The sequence below is a fragment of the Chenopodium quinoa genome, unplaced genomic scaffold (genome assembly GCF_001683475.1).
Source record: "Chenopodium quinoa cultivar QQ74 unplaced genomic scaffold, ASM168347v1, whole genome shotgun sequence".
Lineage (NCBI taxonomy): Eukaryota > Viridiplantae > Streptophyta > Magnoliopsida > Caryophyllales > Amaranthaceae > Chenopodium > Chenopodium quinoa.
In genome coordinates this window covers 795,291-816,639 of record NW_018742455.1, presented here as the reverse complement: position 1 = coordinate 816,639, position 21,349 = coordinate 795,291, and the positions used below count along the sequence as shown (strand labels likewise).

General features: G+C 34.5%; 1 pseudogene; it reads left to right on the top strand.

The window, feature by feature from the left end:
- Positions 1-5,787: 5,787 nt before the first annotated feature.
- On the top strand, positions 5,788-7,822 carry LOC110717139 (annotated as a pseudogene).
- Positions 7,823-21,349: the final 13,527 nt, after the last annotated feature.

Genomic DNA, 21,349 nt, shown 5'->3' with positions numbered 1-21,349 from the left:
CCAGTTTAAAGTCAGAATTGACAAAAATAATCGTAAATGACTCGTTTTTCCTAAAAAGTACCTCGATTTTATGCAAAATGAGACAGTTTCGATCATTTTTTGTCAATTATAACCTCCATTAGGATCCAAAGGGAAAAATTGCCCCCCCTCCCATGAACCTATGAAGAACATGTTTTGCGCACAAAAATTGAAAGTTTTTGTTTTTAAACCGTTAGATTTCACGATTTTCTTGACGATAGTTGGTGAATAAAAAATTTTAAAATTTTGTAAAATAAAAATTTTAGAAGTTTTGGTGGCAAAAAACAATTTTGTTTTATTGTGGGAAAAGAAAAAAAAATCCTAAATCTAACGGAATTCAAAAAATTCTTTGATTTTTGTGCTTAAGACATGCTCTTTAATGTGTTTGGGGTCCTTTTGTTCCTTTGGATCCAATTTGAGAACAATATTGGAAAAAAATATGGTAAATTTCTTGTTTTGCTTAATAAAAGATACATCATCAATTTGCGTGAAACATTTCAAACGAGACATTACGATAATTTTTTCAAATCGGAACAACAAGGCCGTAATTACCTCAAACCACTAAAGACCATGTTTTCTTGACGGTTTTCTTGACGACAAGTGTCGAAAAACAATTTTATAATCTTTTTGGTGGAAAAATAATATTTTGAGAAGTTTTGGTGGTAATTCGTTATTTTTATTTATTTATTTTTTTTTTTTTTTTTGTGGTAAAAGTCACAAAATTTTTATAAAGATGTGATGTTTTAAAAGTAGAAGTTGAAAGAAACTTAATTCGAAAGATCACAAATGATAAATTATATTATCAAATTCGGCAAGATATGATTCACAAAATTATAATGGAGCAAGAGAATAAGGACAAAGAGAGGAGGAATTAGGACTATATATAATACAACGTTTACACCATTGTTAATATACTTGTGACTTGTGATTTATTTCGATGGAAGCTATAGATCCGACAAAAACACAAGTTGAAGAAAATTTGGAAGATGAAATGAAAACCAATAATGCCTAGTCTTTATCATAAATGTAAATAATTGAGGAGTGAGGAGATGGAGGGATGATTAGTAATCCCTTTATGTCAGTGCGACTCTTCACAGAGTTGATGCCAGTCCCATCCCTTGTGAAGGATCTTTCATCCTCCTGGCTCAAGTGGAATTATGGCAATGTTTGGAGGGTGTGCAAGACTATAAAAAATACAAATTGTGGGCTCAATGTCCTTAAGATGGGATTTTCCCACTCGTGGAAAATGTTGATGTAATAATGCAATATACAAGTATATTTGTGTTGAAACATTGTATAACAATACCAATTTGTCATATGCATGGACAATACCAGTTTGTCATTTTGTGGCTAGCCACATAAAATGTTTACAGATATCTGCATTTTTGTTGTAGTTAGGTCAATAAAAACCCTTGGATTTATTTGTTACCTCTTTTTCTCTTACAAGTAATACAACTACTTATTCTTTTAATATTGCACTATAAGATTGGACATAAATTTTTTGGTAATTGGACAAGTGAAATATTTTTATATTTGCACTTTATTAAAATAATAAATTAGTTTCCTCTAACATTTTCTCAAAAAAAAAAAATAATAAAAAACTAAAAATTAAAAAAATTAGTTTGCTTAATGTGTGTGTGTTTTATTTAAATCCTTGGTCAATAAATATATATTGTTCCCATTTTAGTGTACGTACTTGAGATATTTTTTTCAAAAAAATTGTATATATGATGTTGAAATTTCTATTGGAGATATTATATACTTCTTATATTTCTTGATATCTTAAATAATAATACTCTGTATCGACCGTATGTAGGGGTGAGCATAACAGGGTACCCTGTAAAAATTCCAGGAACCGGAACCGGAACCTGTTGCAACAGGTTCCTAAAAATGAGAACCGGAACCTGTTGAACAGGTTCCTGGAAATTTATTGTAGGTTCCGATTCCAATTCAGGGTACCCTGTATTATAATATACTCACTAGCTTTTTCGCGGAAATTTTAATAAAAAACTGGTTGGTCACTAATTTATAATGTTTACAACTTGCAAATAAGACAAACTAATAGTAGTTGTTTAACAAATTTAATATATATATTTTTATAATTGTAATTTTGATATTTATTATTTAAAAATTGAGTAAGAATTAGTGTATAATTTGAAATTAAGTGATACTTTTATCAGGTACAGGGTACCCTACAGGTTCCGGTTTCAAAAAATTGAGAACCTGAACCGGAACCTATTACAACAGGTTCTCTAGTTTGCTACCCGGAACCGGAACCTCATGTACAGGTTCTGATTCCGGAACCTGCGGTTCTTAACAGGTTCCGGTTCCGATTCAGGGTACCCTGATTTTTTGCTCACCCCTAACCGTATGTGATATCATATTTTTCAAAATAGAGATATATTACATCTCTAATAGTTTTATCATAGTTTTATTACTTTTCCATTTCGAAAAGTGAATAGCTTTTTTGTCCACATATGAATATTTTGCATGGAAAAACCTCCTTACGTAATTTTTTTTTAAGGCAAAAACTCCTTATATAATTGTATTAGTATTAAAGTCCTCTAATAATTTTTTTTTATTGTTTTAAAAAAACGAGTAACTTATTGTATGAATACAATCACATAAGCTAAAGAATATTTAAGTTCTTATATATGAATATTTTTGCATAAAAAATACTCCTTATGTGATTGGTTGAAACTTGAAAGTATTAAAGTCCTTGTAGAAATATTTGCGTAAGAAAATACTTATGTGATTGTATTAATATACAAATTCCTAAATGGATCTGGTGCACACACACTAATTTAATGTGCACCACCAACATTAGAGACAATATGATTGTTTTGTTAATAAAAAAAAAGGTCACTGTATTAAAATAAAGGTTGTTATGTTGAAATAAAAGTTAATGTGACATTAAAAACTATAAGAGGTTAATTTTTTTAATGAAAATTTTATTATAATGGTCAATATGAATAATGAATTTCACTATGTTAAAATTAGGTCACTATTTAACATAATGTCGTACTTTAGGTTCATAATAACATTAAATTAAAAAGTTTACTATATTAAAAATAAGATTTACTATATTAAAATTAAGAGTCACTTTGTTGAATATAATATCAGTTACGTGTGTATAAAACTTAGGTCTACAATAATATTATTTTGGACCAGGTCCACGCAAGATTTTATGTTTATTACAGTAGTATTACTTTTTATCAATTATTGAGAGAGTGAGGGATAGCTCAAGTAGTTAGAGCTTCCCTTCCGATTTCAGGAGATTCTGGGATCGATTCTCACCCCACCCTTGTGGCTCTCTAAACACCAAAAAAAAAAAAAAAAAAAAATTATCAATTATTACATACCCAATATTTATGTCAATAATTGATGTATATCACATATCTTATACTGCGTAAAACATTTTGTGTTATAATAAGCAATACAATATAAATCAAAATTAACTTATTTATTACATCGTATTTTTTTACTCATTTGTGTATGTCTTCAACAAATAGCTTATTCACTCGAGCTAACATCAGACTTTGGGAGCTTTTAATTTTGGAGACACTTATGTAAAGACTGAGTTCGTAATCAAATCTATGATATTTTTTTAGTGTTAATTTTTATTTTTGACAACACAACTACATTTATTATGTATTGTAAATTGTTTTTTTTTACCAGTCTTCAAAAAAAGAGAATTGTATAAATCTATCCAAGCTTATAAATTAATTAATTAATCCTCCCTCGGTATATTTTGAAAGTGAAACGTTTAGACTTTATACACTATTCACTTAATACATTTTAACTAAAATCTATAAATATCAAACTAATTTATTCAATGAAATATTTTGTAATCTTTTAATTGTCTTTTATTTATAATAATCTTTTATTACCTATAATTCTTAGTAGCTAAATATTTGGATTAAAAATTTTCCAAACTCCACCAACTGATTATTTTCGTCAAAATCCTCCATTACAAAATCCTCCATTAAGTCAATACTCTAACAATTTACTAGTCCTTGTAAAGTTGTACCGAATTCATATAATTTTTATCTAGCCCATGGTGATAGTTGTTAAAGCTTACAGGTTTTGATGATGATAGACTTAAACTCAAGCAAACTCGACTAAAGATTTCTCTAAGTGTTTGACTAAGAACAGGTGAAGTGAACCTTAGTGGTGGAAGAGTAACCTTAACTAAGAAGAACATGAAGAGAATACTTTAAGAAGGTTAAACAAGATAAAAATAGAGTTCCCTAACAGGAACTTAGTTCTCTAACAAGAACAATCTAAGTTCCCTAACAGGAACTTTCCCTTATAGGAACTTGAAGACATTAGAAACTTGGTCCTGGTTTGCGTGAAGCCCAAACAATCTTCGAGTACAGAATAAAATGGCGCAGCAACTTAATTTAGTTAATATTTTATCTTCTAGACATGTTGTTAAATATGTTAAGTAGGATATGCATGAAACCTATTAGAATTTGCAAATTTAATAAAACGGAAAAGATAAAAAGATAGATTTTAGGAAAAGATTTTTTAAATGATTATTTCTTAAAATCAGAATATCAAAAAGATATTATTCTTTTTGATAGTCTTTCTTTATCTTATTTCCAGAAAAGATTTTCTTTAAAAAGTGATTTACTTAAAACCGTGTTTTGAGATTTAGTAAATTTAACATAATTATCTTTTGAAAACCCTACTTGCTACACAAGCTTGACTTGTATAAATAGTAGAGATCTCATTTCATAGTTTTTGTGAGTTTATGCTTGAAGAAATCATTCGTGCTTTAACTGTGTAAGTTTGCCAAGCCTATAATCTTGTCATATTAGTTTCGGGTTTCGTGCATAGTTTGCATATCATATACAAGGGTCATATATTTTGTACTGGTTGGGTTCTTGGGTGAGTGTGTGATTTATATTTTGCATACAACATGTAAGCTTCTAGTGATAGGCTGAGAGAGTACTTTGGGAGTACGAGTGAATCTAAGTTTGGGACTTAGATTGGGTAGGATAGGGTTTTACTGTGTAACAAGTTCAGTGTGGAACTTATGAGTAAAGGTCTGTGTAAAATAGGATGTAATTTGGGATTTCCCTATTATAGTGAAGTAACTTGGTTTTGGAAATCCCTTAGAAAGGGTCGAGGTTTTACTTTCAGTTGGGTCCTAGTAGGTTTCCTCCTAAAAATCTGTGTGCATTGCAAGTTCCTTTACAATTTATTTATTTTTCGCAAAAAGTAGCAATAGGAACTCACATACAACCGTCCTCTTGTAGTGTTCGTCTCAACTAACAATTGGTATCAGAGCACGGTTCTCACGTGCAAGCAGATAAATTTGTTGAGTAAGTTCCTGAGGAGAGATGAATTACAAGGAGAAACTTGAAGAAGGGTATTTTACCCTACGTCCACCCATGTTTAATGGTAAGTTTTATACCTACTGGAAAAATAGAATGGAAATTTTCATCAAGGCTTAAAATTACCAGGTATGACGTGTCATTGAATCTGGTGATTTTCAGGTAACCGCAACCAATGACAAAAACGAGGTAGTTCCTAAACTTATTTCTGATTATGATAAAGAAGACTATCAGAAACTTGAGTTAAGTGCTCTAGCGATTAAATATTTACACTGTGGTCTTGGATCACAAATGATAAATTATATTATCAAATTCGGCAAGATATGATTCACAAAATTATAACGGAGCAAGAGAATAAGGACAAAGAGAGGAGGAATTAGGACTATATATAATACAGCGTTTACACCATTATATTGTTAATATACTTATGACTTATCATTTGTTTTGATGGAAGCTATAGAGCCCACAAACACAAAATCTCAAGAAAATTTGAAAGATGAAATCAAAGAGCTCCAATTATCCCTCCCAAAAGAAACATGGTTTGTTTGGCCAATGTATCTTTATCAAGGTTTATGGTGCTTAAGCTTTGTTTTTGAGAGTATAATCTCATTCAAAACCCACTTTCGAGCTCATGATACTGATATCATCTTAGCGAGCTATCCCATAACCGGTACAACATGGCTTAAATCCCTCATTTTTGCCATTGTAAATCGTAAGAAAAATTTTACTCAACACCCATTTCACACCAAAAATCCTCATGAGCTCGTCAAACAATTCGAGATAACTCTACCAAAAAATCAACGGAAAACAACCAGACTTGTCTAAAATACCTTCACCCCGACTCTTTGCTACCCACATGCCGTATTACTCATTGCCAGATTCAATCAAGACTTCAAAATGTCAAATTATTTGTGTTTATCGAAATCCCTTAGACACTTTTGTTTCGATATGGCATTTTTTCCAAGAGATGGAGGCATGTAAGGGAATTAAACCCGATATAGAAATGATGGAGAAATACGTACATATGTTTTGCTCGGGTGTCTCCCCATGGGGGCCGTATGAAGATCATGTGTTGGGGTACTGGAAGGAGAGCAAACAAAATCCGGAAAAGTTTTTACTTATGGAGTATGAAGGCCTAAAGAAGGAACGACGAGATCATTTGAAAAGGTTGGCGGAGTTTGTGGGTTGCCCTTTTTCGGAGGAAGAAGTGAAAGGAAATGTTATAGATGAGATAATAGAACTTTGTAGCATTAAAAGGATGAAAGAGATGGAGGTCAATAAGAGTGGCAAGAGTGCACGATTTAGCTTAGAGAACAAGAATTTCTTTAGGAAAGACGAGGAAATGTTATAGATGAGATAATAGAACGTTGTTGCGTCTAATGCTTTATTTGATTAATTTTTCAAGTTCTGTTGTTTCGGTTGCTGATTTCACTTGTAAGTTAAATTGATACACAAACCAAACATATGTAAAAACATTAATATTTACATTATTTGTTGTAATATTACATTTACATCAAAAAAAATAATACAAGTAATAAAATTAATACACCTAATACAAATAATAAAATCAGCTCTATTAAAATAAAATAAAAAAAAAGCTCATGTTGCTTCGTACCACCAACCACGACCACCAACACCACCGGCCCACCACGACCCCCACTAATACCAGAACACCGGCCAACACCACCACCCACCACGACCCCCACCAACACCAGAAAACCGGCCAACAACAGCACCCACCACCACCCATTTACCCACAACGACCCCTACCAACACCAGAACACCGGCCAACACCACCACCCACCACGACCCCCACCAGCAACAAATCGACCTGAAACAAACCAATTCAACCACCCATCACAATAAATTTAAAAAAAAAAAATAACTGAAAAAACAAAATAAAAGATAAAAAGGAAATACCTTAATACCACCAAAAAAATCAAAATTGGCTTTAAATTTGAGTTTTATGGGTCAAATTCGACCATAAAAACTCACACGCAACACCACCGGACTACCACCATTTAAACCTACACGAATTGGCTCGAAAACCCATGGCTCGAATTGGCTAAAAAACCCATCGGACTACCACCGGAATTTAGCTCAAAAACCCAACGGACTACCACCGCAATTGGCTCAAAAACCCACAAGCACTAATGAGGGTCTTGTCGTGAGAAAGGAAAGAAAGAGATGAGAGAGAAAGAGAAGGAGATGGAGAAAGGAGAGATGAGAAGAAAGAGAAGATGGCGTGACAATGGAGGGGAGAGTGGAGAGAGAGAGAACTAAGAATAGGGGCGAAAGGGGAAAGAGGAGAGAGAGGTCGTGAGATGGTGATTTAATGGGCTTAGGGTTTGTGATCCTGCTTTTTTCTTTTTTTAAATGGTAAGCGGTTTGGGGTTGAACCGCTTGCCAATATAATTAATGGCAAGCTAGTGGTTCAACCCTAAACCGCTTGTCATTATATATAATGGCAAGCGGTTCGCGCCAAAACCGCTTGCCAATCAATATTAGAAGATTTTTTAAAAAAAATTGGGTAAATGGCAAGCGGATTTTTAAAACTGTTGCCATTTGGGGCTTCCCATCACTTATTTTCTACTAGTGAATGTATATAAGAGTATGCAGTAAAGCTTGATAGTGTGGATCCCTTGGAGATTGCATAAACTGGCTCAGAGTTTGGACAGTGTAAGAAATGTCAGGTCTAGTGTGAGACAAGAAATTCAACTTGCCTACTAGACACCTATAAAGCTCGGGATCCTTGAACAAAGCACCATGAGAATCATTCAACTTGAGGTGCATTGGGAGAGGTGTAACATCAGGTTTAAAATTTGTTGTGATACCTGCCAACTGTAAGAGCTCCTTAGTAAACTTATGTTGGCACAGTGTAATTCCTTCAGATGTATAACCAACTTCCAGACCAAGAAAAATGGCAAACGAATTCATACCAAAATTCGAAGGAAAAACTCTAGAAAACAGCTGAAAAATCTCGCACCATTCGAAAAATAGCAACAAGAAGATGAAGAGAATATCAACAAAATCATCGAGCTAAAAATCGTGGAAAAATCACCAAAGAAAGGCTCTGATACCATGTTAATCTGAGCACAAGAGAGAGGAAAAACTAGAGAGAGAAACGAATGAAAGAATTTGTGTGTTTATTATTTCTGAAAAATAATTGAAATAATACAGAGAGGAGATATTTATAACTCAGCAACTAACTACCTATTAGCTGTCATAAATGATGCAGACTCAGCAAGAATGTATAACTAATTCTGTTACAATAACAAATCTGTTATGTGCTAGTGTGGTCGAGTGTAGGATAAGTATCCTGCACCTCACTTGTATTACTATAACCAACATTTTTTTTGAGGGAAAAATATTTATTTCTTTTTATATTATATACTCTTAGTTTTTTTTAAACGGCACTGGAACAAAAAAAAAAGATATAAACCAATCCAGTTTACCAAAAAAAAAAAGGCTCAATGGTATTATGTGATATTTTGCTGGTTTTGGAAATCACAAAATTTTTACATGGAGATTGTTACTAGAGAAAAAAAAAAAAAAAAAAAAAACATATGGAATATATTTTTCTTAATTAAAATAAAAATTGAATATTTAGTAAATATATTTTGCTTGAATATTAAGTAAATATATTTTTGCCAAGCTTAAGTTTTTATACACTTCTCTATATAAATTTGTTCACATTGTCTTGTCAAAAAAAAAAAAAAAGGTTCAGATTGGCAAAAAGACTTGCGTGGACCTGGTCCACAATAATATTATTGTGGACCCGAGGTCTATACACACGCAACTGACTTTATATTGAACATATTGACCATTATTTTTAACATAGTAACCTTATTTTTAACCTAGTAACCTTTATTAAAACTACTACAACGTTTAATAATATTGTGAACTTGAAATACGACGCTATTACCCTAATTTTAACATAGTGGCCTTTATTATTCATATTAATCAATATATAAAATATTTCATTACAAAAATAACCACTTAGGCCTATATATTACCAAAATAATTTTTATTTCAATATAGTGACTTTTTTTTTAGTTATAATGACTTTTTTTTATTAATAAAACAACCATACTTTCTTTAATGTTAGTGGTCCACAATAAATTAGTGTGAACCAAGTCCATTTAAGAATTTGTATCAGATTGGGTCTAAATTGTGATTTGGGTTAGTACTCTGTAATTAAGTTTTTAATTATTTGCACATATACATCAAACAGGTTTAGGGTTTGAGTCGAAGTGCTTTGTTGGGAAAATTTAATAGCTAATTCGCGCATGTCCTCTACTGATGAATTTTATAGGGTAGTTTTTAAAAGAAAAAAGATATATGTAGTCCTTAGAGACGCATATATAAGAACCTAAAAATGAATAAAGACAATAAATAAACATTTATTACACCGATTTACTCGTGTATTGTCGATAAATTTATATCTTAATTGTTAACGTTGGCGTGGGCCGCACCCGCAAACCAAGAGAGAGAGAGAGTCCACTTTACAAGTCCAAAGAAGGTTCAATCCCAAAACCATATGGCAGTAGGAGGATTAGCCCCTTAGCCTTATAAAGTGATTAACTCTCTCTTTTTCAACCAATACTTGGGAGGTCTATTCTTCAATATTAATACTAAAAAAAGGAAGCATTACTCTTTCTAGAATGACAAATTTAATTATTAAAGTATGAGTCATTTTCGCTCTTTTTCTGTTTTATTTTTCTTTATTTACTTTTGCTGTTGAGAGACTATTACCAAATGAACGTTTTTCCAAAAAAAAAAAAAATACAAAATGATTACAAATAAATTGCAACTTCACAATGCTAATGCTATTACACATGAACCACAACTTCACAATGCTATTTTAAATGAACCACACTTCACAACAATGCTAAATGAAAGCCACAAAAGTGTGATGTAACCACAACCTCACAATGCCACAGAAAGCCACAAAGAGATGGATGTAAACAAAATTCGGTTTGATTAAATTACTCGTATATTGAGTACCATTCCTAAGACTTTATCAATTGACATTCCTCGTTTTCAATTTATATAATATTTTAAAGTGAAAAGTTAAAGATTTAATTTGGTCAATTTCCAAACGTCCTTGGAACTCAATTTCTTCAAATTCGGGTGCGAAAACTTGGGAGAAATACAGCTCGGTTTGGGCTAGCTGCCACATCAAATAATCACTAACACGGAGGCGATCACTAGTTCGTATAAGACGAAGGTCAGGGTGAGGCGCGCCATGAGTCCATAGCTCTTGATCCAACAAGGCCTCGTCGATGACCTTGGGTTCAATCACCCCAGCCTTGACCTTTTCACAAATGTTTCTAGTAGCTTAAAATATATCTCTAGTCCCAGAATAATGAAGTAAATCGCTAACACCAACTCCAACTTCTTTGTGTGCTTTGTACTTGTTGCATTTTCCACTTTTTTTATAACTTATTGCAGTGATTTGGGAAGTAGCCATCTTTCTCCAATCATTGACACTTCATTTTCTTTCCTACAATTTCATTGCAAACATGTAAATAATGTAATGTATTCAACAATACAAGTGTGAAATTGCGAATAAGTTAAACAGAAATACTAACTTTAGTTTTAACTACTATACCACTAATTGGCTTAATTAACATAACATAATAACACTAATAATAAAGATAATAGACCTAAAAAATGTTGTATTATATGTGTTGTGCGACAGCGGAAGCAAAGGTCGAAAACAAACAAGAAAACAATAAAGAAATTCAATGCAAACAATAAGAACAACACCAAGAATTTACGTGGTTCACTATCGATGTGATAGCTACGTCCACGGGCACCGAGATCGAATGATTTCACTATAAACTGCAAAGATTACAAAGATGATTCTTGTATTTCTCAAGAACGGCTCTCACTCTATCTCTCTTAACCCTAATACTGATATTAGGGAGGTTTTATATTAATCCCTAATTAAAAGATACTTGGGCAAAAAGATAATAAAATAAGATAACCTAAAACTGCAAAATCCGCGTTCCGTATTTTTCCTTCTCCGCCCGGTCAGACCGGGCAAGGTCTGCCCGATCGGGCGCGAGAAGAAAACTCCATACGAATGCTTCAACGTATCCAACCCCCACCGCCCGGTCAGACCGGGCAAGGTCTGCCCGATCGGGCGAAGGCTCGCCCGGTCGGGCGAAGGCTCGCCCGGTCGGGCGCGAGAGCAGCTTCTTCAACGAATTTGCCAGGCACCTCTTCTTCTTCCGCCCGGTCAGACCGGGCAATGTCCGCCCGATCGGGCGGACAAAGCTACGAAGTACGAGTCACCTAATATACTTATCAACAATCTCCACCTTGACGAGAACTCGTAGTCAGCAAACGACCCCATCAAGACATAGTGAAAAAACATCTCAAGCCAAACCCGATGCAGGACTCATGCATAAGCCATACATCCCGATAAGTCTTCAACCAAGACCCATCACATACTCGTCTCCAAGTATAACAACTCATAATGCTCCACCTGCATCACAAGCCCCGGGCAAGCTCCACCTTAATGCCAACACACCTACACCAGGAGCTCCCCAACTTCGCCCCTCAGGGCCTACTACATCACGTAGTAATCAATATTTAGCAAGTCTAAGCAATGTTTAAACTTGCTAAACGGAACAGGCTTAGTGAAGAAATCAGCCGGGTTGTCAGCAGTCCCAATCTTCTTCACCTTAATCCTCTTGTCAGTACGCAAGAAATGATACCTGACATCAATGTGCTTCGTCCGATCATGGTGTACTTGATCTTTAGCTAAGCAAATCGCACTTAGACTATCACAATACACTGTAGCAAAATCCTGTGCAATACCCAGTTCACCTACTAGGCCTTTGAGCCAAATAGACTCCTTAGCTGCAGAAGTTAAAGCCATATACTCAGCTTCAGTAGTTGACAACGTAACTGATGACTGCAATGTAGACTTCCAACTAACCACAGAACCACCCAAAGTGAACACATAACCAGTCACAGACCTCCTGGTATCCACATCAGCTGCATAATCAGAATCACTGTACCCAGTGACCAAGCATTCCTTACCATTCCCGTACACAAGACCAATATCAGCTGTCCCTCTCAGGTAGCGAAAAATCCTTTTCACCCCTTGCCAGTGTTCCCTCCCAGGTCGAGCCATAAACCTTCTTACAACACTAACAGCATGCGCAATATCCGGCCTAGTACAGACCATAGCATACATCAAACAACCAACCGCGTTTGCATATGGAACTCTAGACATATAAGACAACTCCTCCTCTGATTGAGGTGACATAGACAAAGACAACTTACAACTAACAGTAGTTGGCGTACTTATAGGCTTCGATTTTTCCATCCCAAAACGAGACAGAATCTTTTCAATGTAGCTTTTCTGAGTCAAGAAAAGCTTACCTCTAGCCCGATCCCTGTAGATCTCCATACCCAAAATCTTCCTAGCTGCACCCAAGTCTTTCATGTCAAACTCCGAGTTAAGCATCTCCTTTAATCTTTTGTACCACTGTCGGGGGGATTGCTTAAGTCCATACAATGACTTTAGCAATCTGCAGGCATAGTGTTCCTTTCCAGGAGCTTCGAATCCTTCGGGCTGCTTCATCAGAATCTCCTCCTCCAAATCGCCATGAAGGAAGGCCGTTTTAACATCCAACTGCTCCAGCTCAAGATCAAAATGTGCTACAATTGACAATAACACACGGATAGAAGTATGTCGAACCACAGGTGAGAATATCTCAACAAAGTCAACCCCTTCTACCTGACTGAACCCCTTAGCAACTAGCCTAGCCTTAAAACGTATTTGCTCAGTTTCCGACAACCCTTCTTTCTTCTTGTAAATCCATTTACAACCCACAAGCTTCCTCCCTTCCGGTACCTTTACCAGTTCCCACACTCTGTTCTTGTAAAGAGACTGCATCTCTTCACCCATTGCGGCAAGACATTGCGCAGACTCACTACAACTAATTGCTTGTTTATATGTGGCAGGTTCAAATGACTCTACATCATCAGCTACACTCAATGCATAACCTGTCATCGCATCAACACAGCAATTTCTTCCCTCCATCTCTTCAATCAATCTAACAGGCTTCTTGATAACTCGTTTAGGCATCTCAAGAATGGTGTCAGGTTGACTAGATGACCCCTGATTAGATTGCTCCACCTCATCCCCAGAGTTAGAATGAGTAGGAGTAATCTCAGGTTCAGGAGTACCCGGCACTGGAACATCAGCATCATCATCAATATATTGTACCCGAGGTAAATCAGCAATGGTAGACTGATGTACCTCAAGTACCCCATCTGTCTGTAATAAATTGTCTCCTTCCCTTCTCAAATCTGAAATCTCTGCATTTTTAATTGAATACATGGTGTTTTCATCGAAAGTAACATCCCTACTAAGAATGACCCGACCCTCCGAAGGTGAAAAAATTCTAAACCCCTTCACACCATCCCCGTACCCAACAAAACACCCCTTCTTGGCTCGTGGATCCAGCTTACCCTCAATAACATGATAATAAGCAACACAACCAAAAATCTTCAAATTCGAAAAATTAGGCAACTTACCACTCCAGATCTCAAACGGAATTTTGGAATCAATTCCAGAATGAGGACCCCTATTAATGACATAACAAGCTGTTAACACAGCTTCACTCCAGTACCTCCTCCCAAGCCCTGCATTAGAGAGCATGCATCGAACTCTCTCTAGCAGTGTCTGATTAACCCGTTCTGCTACACCGTTCTGCTGTGGTGTCTTCCTGACAGTATGATGCCGACCTATACCCTCATCTGCACAGAACTGATTAAACTCGTCTTTGCAAAACTCTAGCCCATTGTCCGTTCGTAGCTTCTTGATCTTCCTTCCTTGTCGATTTTCCACCAAAGCTTTCCATTGCTTGAAAACTTTGAAGGCCTCATCCTTTGACTTAAGCAACCTAAGCCATGTGTATCGGGACTTGTCATCAACAAATGACACAAAATAGTGGTAACCTCCCATACCTTCAACTCTAGATGGACCCCAGCAATCTGAATGGATGTAATCGAGCACTGCATCAGTAATGTGAGCACCCTTGCTGAACTTTGACCTGTGTTTCTTACCAAACACACAAGGCTCACAAAATTCAAGGTTGGCAACCTTGACCCCGGATAGAAGACCCCTCTTGGACAATAGCTGCATCCCCTTCTCCCCCATATGACCAAGCCTCATGTGCCAAATCTTAGTCATCTCCTGGTGAGATACAGATGCGCAAACCGCAGAACTAGGCAGTGTAACACCCTCAAAAACATAGAGGGTGTTCCTTTTGATACCCTTAAGTACCAACTCAGAACCTCTGAAAATACACAACTCCCCATCTGAAAACACACCATTGTACCCCAAGTCATCCAGGGTACCCAATGAAATCAGATTCTTTCCTAAAGCAGGAACATGCCGTACATTAGTCAAAGTTAACCTCCGCCCATCAACAGTCCTCAACCTCATGGAACCAATACCTGTGACCTTACATGGAGCATTGTTACCGACTATAACCATACCCCCATTGCGAGGTTCATATGTATCAAACCAATCTCGACGTGGACACATATGGAACGAACACCCCGAATCTAGAACCCAGTTATCAGATAAATCATCAGACCTAGCAGAACTGACTAATGCTAAATCTTCCTCTGAATTATAGCTCTCATTCGGTTTCTCTTCAACTACAGCAGCCTGGGACTTGTTTTTCCTCACCGGACAATTATTCCTAAAGTGACCCGGTTCTTTACAGTAATAACATGTTTTAGTAGTAGTTTTACTAGATCCATCCTTGCCGTTTCCAGCACCCGACCCAGCATTGTTCCCCTTGTTAAACCCCTTATTCTTTTTAGACTTTCCGGACTTAACAAACAACCCACTACCATTATCCCCATTATCACTCGTAGCTTTCATTCTGAGTTCCCTAGTATGAAGTGCTGCCTTCACTTCTTCTAAGGTTATAGAATCCTTACCAACAACAAAAGACTCTACAAAATTCTCAAAGCTAGACGGTAGAGATACAAGTAAAATCAACGCAGCATCCTCATCATCAATTTTAACATCTAAATTACGTAAATCAAGCAAAATAGAGTTAAGTTTTTCTAGATGTTCCCGTAAGGAAGTACCTGACTGCATCCGGAGGCTAAACAACCGCTGTTTCAGTAATAATTTGTTGGTCAACGACTTAGTCATATACAATGACTCCAGCTTCAGCCACAATCCAGCCGCCGTTTCCTAATCAGCAACCTCCGTGATGATTTGATCATCAAGACTAAGTAATATGGTAGAGTGTGCCTTCTCTTCCATAACTTCTAACTGCGAGTCAGTCGGTCCGTCTCCTGACTCCGAAGTAGTACTCTTTGGAGCCAACGGACGCCATATCTGCTGTTGTTTTAACAGAGCCTTCATCTTAATTTGCCATAGCCCGAAACTATTTTTCCCGGTAAACTTCTCAATTCTTATTGTTGAATCTCCTGCCATTGTTATCTTCAAGAAACTCTCCAAGGATTGAACCTGAGCTCTTGATACCAATTGTTGTGCGACAGCGGAAGCAAAGGTCGAAAACAAACAAGAAAACAATAAAGAAATTCAATGCAAACAATAAGAACAACACCAAGAATTTACGTGGTTCACTATCGATGTGATAGCTACGTCCACGGGCACCGAGATCGAATGATTTCACTATAAACTGCAAAGATTACAAAGATGATTCTTGTATTTCTCAAGAACGGCTCTCACTCTATCTCTCTTAACCCTAATACTGATATTAGGGAGGTTTTATATTAATCCCTAATTAAAAGATACTTGGGCAAAAAGATAATAAAATAAGATAACCTAAAACCGCAAAATCCGCGTTCCGTATTTTTCCTTCTCCGCCCGGTCAGACCGGGCAAGGTCTGCCCGATCGGGCGCGAGAAGAAAACTCCATACGAATGCTTCAACGTATCCAACCCCCACCGCCCGGTCAGACCGGGCAAGGTCTGCCCGATCGGGCGAAGGCTCGCCCGGTCGGGCGAAGGCTCGCCCGGTCGGGCGCGAGAGCAGCTTCTTCAACGAATTTGCCAGGCACCTCTTCTTCTTCCGCCCGGTCAGACCGGGCAATGTCCGCCCGATCGGGCGGACAAAGCTACGAAGTACGAGTCACCTAATATACTTATCAACAATATGATTATGGTCTTATACATATAGGAATTCCATACATATATCAATATATGGCATGTATATATATGTACAAGAACGTAAATATACATATATACATACATATTAACATATATATATATACACATATACATACATATACATATATACGAGTTGTTTTCAAATTGGATCAGACTCGACTTTTTCATCAATAGTCCTAATTACTCCGTAGTTCATCTTACTCGATACAGCCCCGTTTCTGAGATTTTAGTGGCCTAGGGCGAATTATTAATTCGGGGCCCTAATTTATAAGTGATATTATAAAATTTTGAATTTTAAGGGTATGTCGGTATGCCAAAAAACGATAAAATGAATATTGCTTATTAACATCATAATTCACAGAAAATATACATTTTTCTTTATCTAAGCTTTAGATTAAAAAAAATAGGGTTTTTCTACATAGTACCCTCAAGTTATCGCGTTTTCTAAGTTGTGCCCTTCTAAATCCAAACTTCTACACGGTGCCCACGAGTTTAATTAACTTAATTACTTTTAACTATTTTAAGATAATTTAGTTATATTTCCCCCAAACTCAAGATCTTCCATCATTGTGAGCTTCTTTCTTCTTCTTCTCCAAAATAAACATTGATAAAAAGAACTCATCACTAATTAATATCTGAATTCTGCAACAATGAATTAGCAAACAACCTCAACCAATTTCTAACCTGCAACCTTCCCCGTTAAAACCCAGAAAATTTCCCCCCGTAAACCCCTCAAATTCAGGCCCATATTCACCGTATCGTCATTCTCCCATGTCGACTCAAATGTAATCCAAAAAAATTTGTAAAACATGAAAGTAGCAATCCAAAAACACAGTAGTTATGTTTGTATTATTTGCCTCTCATTTTTGATGAAGTGATATGTGTATATATTAATCGATCCTTATTAGCTTCGAATTTCCGAGTAAAAATCTTAGGGTTTGTAACAATTGGGAATTCAATGATATAGCCGTTTTCAATCAAATAGGGTGCGCGAGAGAGGGAATTTGAGGGGTTTGAACAGAATGAGGTTTTATTTTGTATTATGTCCTTTAAATTAAGTAGCAATTAACTAAGGTGGGTGGTTAACTTAACTACTAGTTAATTACCATCAACAAAACCGCTTATAAAGGGCAAATATTAAACAATACATAAAATTTGTGGGCACCGTATAGAAGTTTGGATTAAGAAGGGCACAACATAGAAAATGCGATAATTAGAGGGTACTATGTAGAAAAACCCAAAAAAATAAAGAAAAAAAAAACCACTTCCACCATAGTGTATTCAATTGTCTTCTAAACATACACGAATTAGTCAATATAAAGTTTGATTTTATTGTTCAAAAAATATACTGTATAAAGTTGATTTTACATGAATTAAGCCAATTAATATCACAACATTCAACATCCACACCAATAATTATTTATCTTTAAAACACATAACCCACCAATTTTTGGCGCAAAAATTGCCACACAAAAATTTTATATGACAAATACATCAAAAACATCAATAATTGCATCAAAATTTTGACATAAACCCCTGCAAATTAAATTAGGAACAAATAAATTGAACCTTCAAGGGTGTGATGAATTCCTTGCGAGTAAAGTTTTTAATGGAAAGTTTTCCTCATTGACTGCTCAACTTATTGGATTTCCTCATTGGATTGGGAAATTGAAAATTTTGATGAGGTTATTAAGGAATTTAAGTTAATAAAGGAAACAATATAAATTTTTGGAGTCAATTTTGGGAAATGAAAATCTTTTATTTTCAATTATACCGAGTACGAGAACACAAGATTATAAGGAGGAGTGGAAGAAATATACTAGTAATGGGTTTGACTTGTGTTCTTTAATTACAGAACTCACCAATCAATAACATAATACTAAAGGCGAATCCAACATGACACTTGTCATGTTTTTATTAAAAATATTTCCGCCATTTTTACTTTTCTTTTTTTTTCTCACAAATCTTTATGCAGAAAGACTTGCGTGGACCTGGTCCACAATAATGTTATTGTGGACCCGATATTTATACACACGCAACTAATATTATATTGAATATAGTGACCCTTAGTTTTGACATAGTAACCTTAATTTTAACATAGTAACTTTTTAAAACTAATATAACGTTTAATATTATTGTGAACTTAAAATACAACGTTATGACCCTAATGTTAACATATTGACCTTTATTATTCATATTAACCAGTATATAAAATATTTCGTTAAAAAAATTAACCTCTTATAGTCTATATATTACCAAAATGACTTTTATTTCAACATAGAGACCTTTTCTCAATTATAGTGACTTTTTTTTTAAGTAATAAAACAAACATAGTTTTTCAAATGTTAGTGGTCCACAATAAATTAATGTGAACCAGGTCCATTTAAGAATTTGTAATCTTTATGATTATTATATCCTATAATATTTAACTTTCAACTTGACAACTATATACAAAGTATATTCCATATGCATTTTATGAAATATTTTAACACATCTTTTTAAAAAATTTTAACAGTTATTTTTTATAATAAACAAATATATACTATGTATAAGGTAATATACGAAATCTATTAACTATTACTAAAATAGAAGATGCTGACATCATCACTGTCCACATGTTGCTCTTTTAATAAAAAAATTCCATGCCTAAATGCAATGATGATGTCAATTTTTTTTTTTTTTAATTTTTTTTTAAATTTTTTTTAGAGCTATCATATTTAACATATATGAAATTTAAATATTAGAAGTTTCTACCTTACAACAAAAACCTATCAATGTATCGTAGGAAACTAAAACAATTTTAAATAGCACAGTAATAAATGACCTCCTATATTGAACTATGACTTAAACGGCGTTGAATAGATACAATATCAAAATTTTGATGAAAATAAAAGATTTTAAATTACAAAATGTACATAATTCTTTATATTCATCATGTATGTATATTGTATAATAGCGATTTATTTTTAAAATGTGCAAATTAAAAATAGGTTTTATATAAACCATGCATCGCACGGGTTCTAACCTAGTTATGTATAAATTTATTACGAATAAAGTGTTGACTCACTTGATAAGGCTCTTACCTCCTTAGTGTTTGACCCGTAAATATTAGACTAAAAAAATCATAAGGGTTGAAATATGATCAGGGTCCTCTTTATAATAAAAAAAATAAAATAAAAACAAAAAAATTAGAGTTCGTTTGGCATCATTGTGGTTTTCTGTTTTTTGGGTTTTTGTTTTTTAAAATCATATAATATATGTCATATAATGAATTAAAAATTAGTAAAACTTATTAAAATCATGATAATTTTGAAAACTGACAACAAAAAAGTGAAAACATCTTTTTCTTGTTTCTTGTTTTTGGTTTCTGGTTTTCAAAAATACATAAAACTAAAAACAAAAAAAGACGCCAAACACGTCCTTATATGTAAACTTAAGGGCCTGTTCTCATACGTTGAAATTTAGTTTAGTTTAGTTCAGTTCAGTTTAGTTCAGCTCTTAATTTCCTTCTCTTAATATTCATTTCACTTCAATTCAATTCAGTTCAGTTCAGTTCAGCTGATTTCAATCAATGAAAACAGACTCTTATTAAGTTTATTTTGACATTTATTTGCAAGATTTTTTATATACTGTATTTTTTTTTTACTCACGAAGATCCTTTATAAATATAATACTCCGTACATAGTAGTGTGTACATTTATTATTATAGTAGAAAATATTATCATAATTTGTAATTTGGGACATATTTTAATTTACTTCAAGGGAATATTCATATTTTTTCCGTGATAAAAACAGTTGTTCATCTATTAATTAGAATTCACATCAAAGTAGTGTGTACCTTTAATAATTTTTTTTAGATTTTAAATTTTTTTTGTAAAATAATCAGTTATATTTAAAAGTTGATACAAGTATTATTTTTTAAAAATACAATTACCGTGCGTGGCACGGGATCTAAACTAGTTTTAACAAAAGTTGGGCTTCCCATTCTGGGGCCCCGGGCGACCACCCCGCCTGCCCTGCCCCAGATACGGGCTTACTCAAACATTAAATTTCATAATGAAATTAAATTAATTAATTGTGGTAGTTGGCTTCTTACAATAAAAAGTACGAAAATCCTAAATAAATGGTCTGCATTCTGCAATGCTTCCACGATTGAAGATGCTGGCCTTCAGATTTAGGCCTCCCATTGTTTCATTCGCTGTAATATTTCCTACGTTTTTTTAGTTAACACCTTTTAACTTTACACTATTCACATACAACATTTTGACTCGCTTTTGTGATTTATATATACGATAAAATATAATCATGTAGGATCTTATTTGAATCGTCTATATCTATATTTTATTAACATTCACTTTTTATAATTTTACAATATTGATAATTAAAGTTATAAGCGTTAAAAGCATGTGTTGACAAGTGTGAGAGTGGCATGAAAAGTATGTGTCACATTCACATAATTATCAAGCAAGTAGAGGAATTTTAAAGGAAGGAATGTTAGGCATGTAGAAATGCATAAAAAGGAGTATTCATGTAATTATACATATGTACAAACGAATGCATATATATTCTGGTATCATTGGATGATCAAATGGTACCACTGAATATACAGTGATCCTATATATGCACATAATGGTATTATATATGCATTCAGTTGTACTAAATTTATACATAAATAGTACCACTGAGAATCCAATGATACTATATATTAGTGGAACAATCAGCATGTGGTCCCCCATCACGTGATACAATCCGACCAAAAATAGGTGGGGTCTACCTATAGACCTCTCTCTTCCTATCTCTCT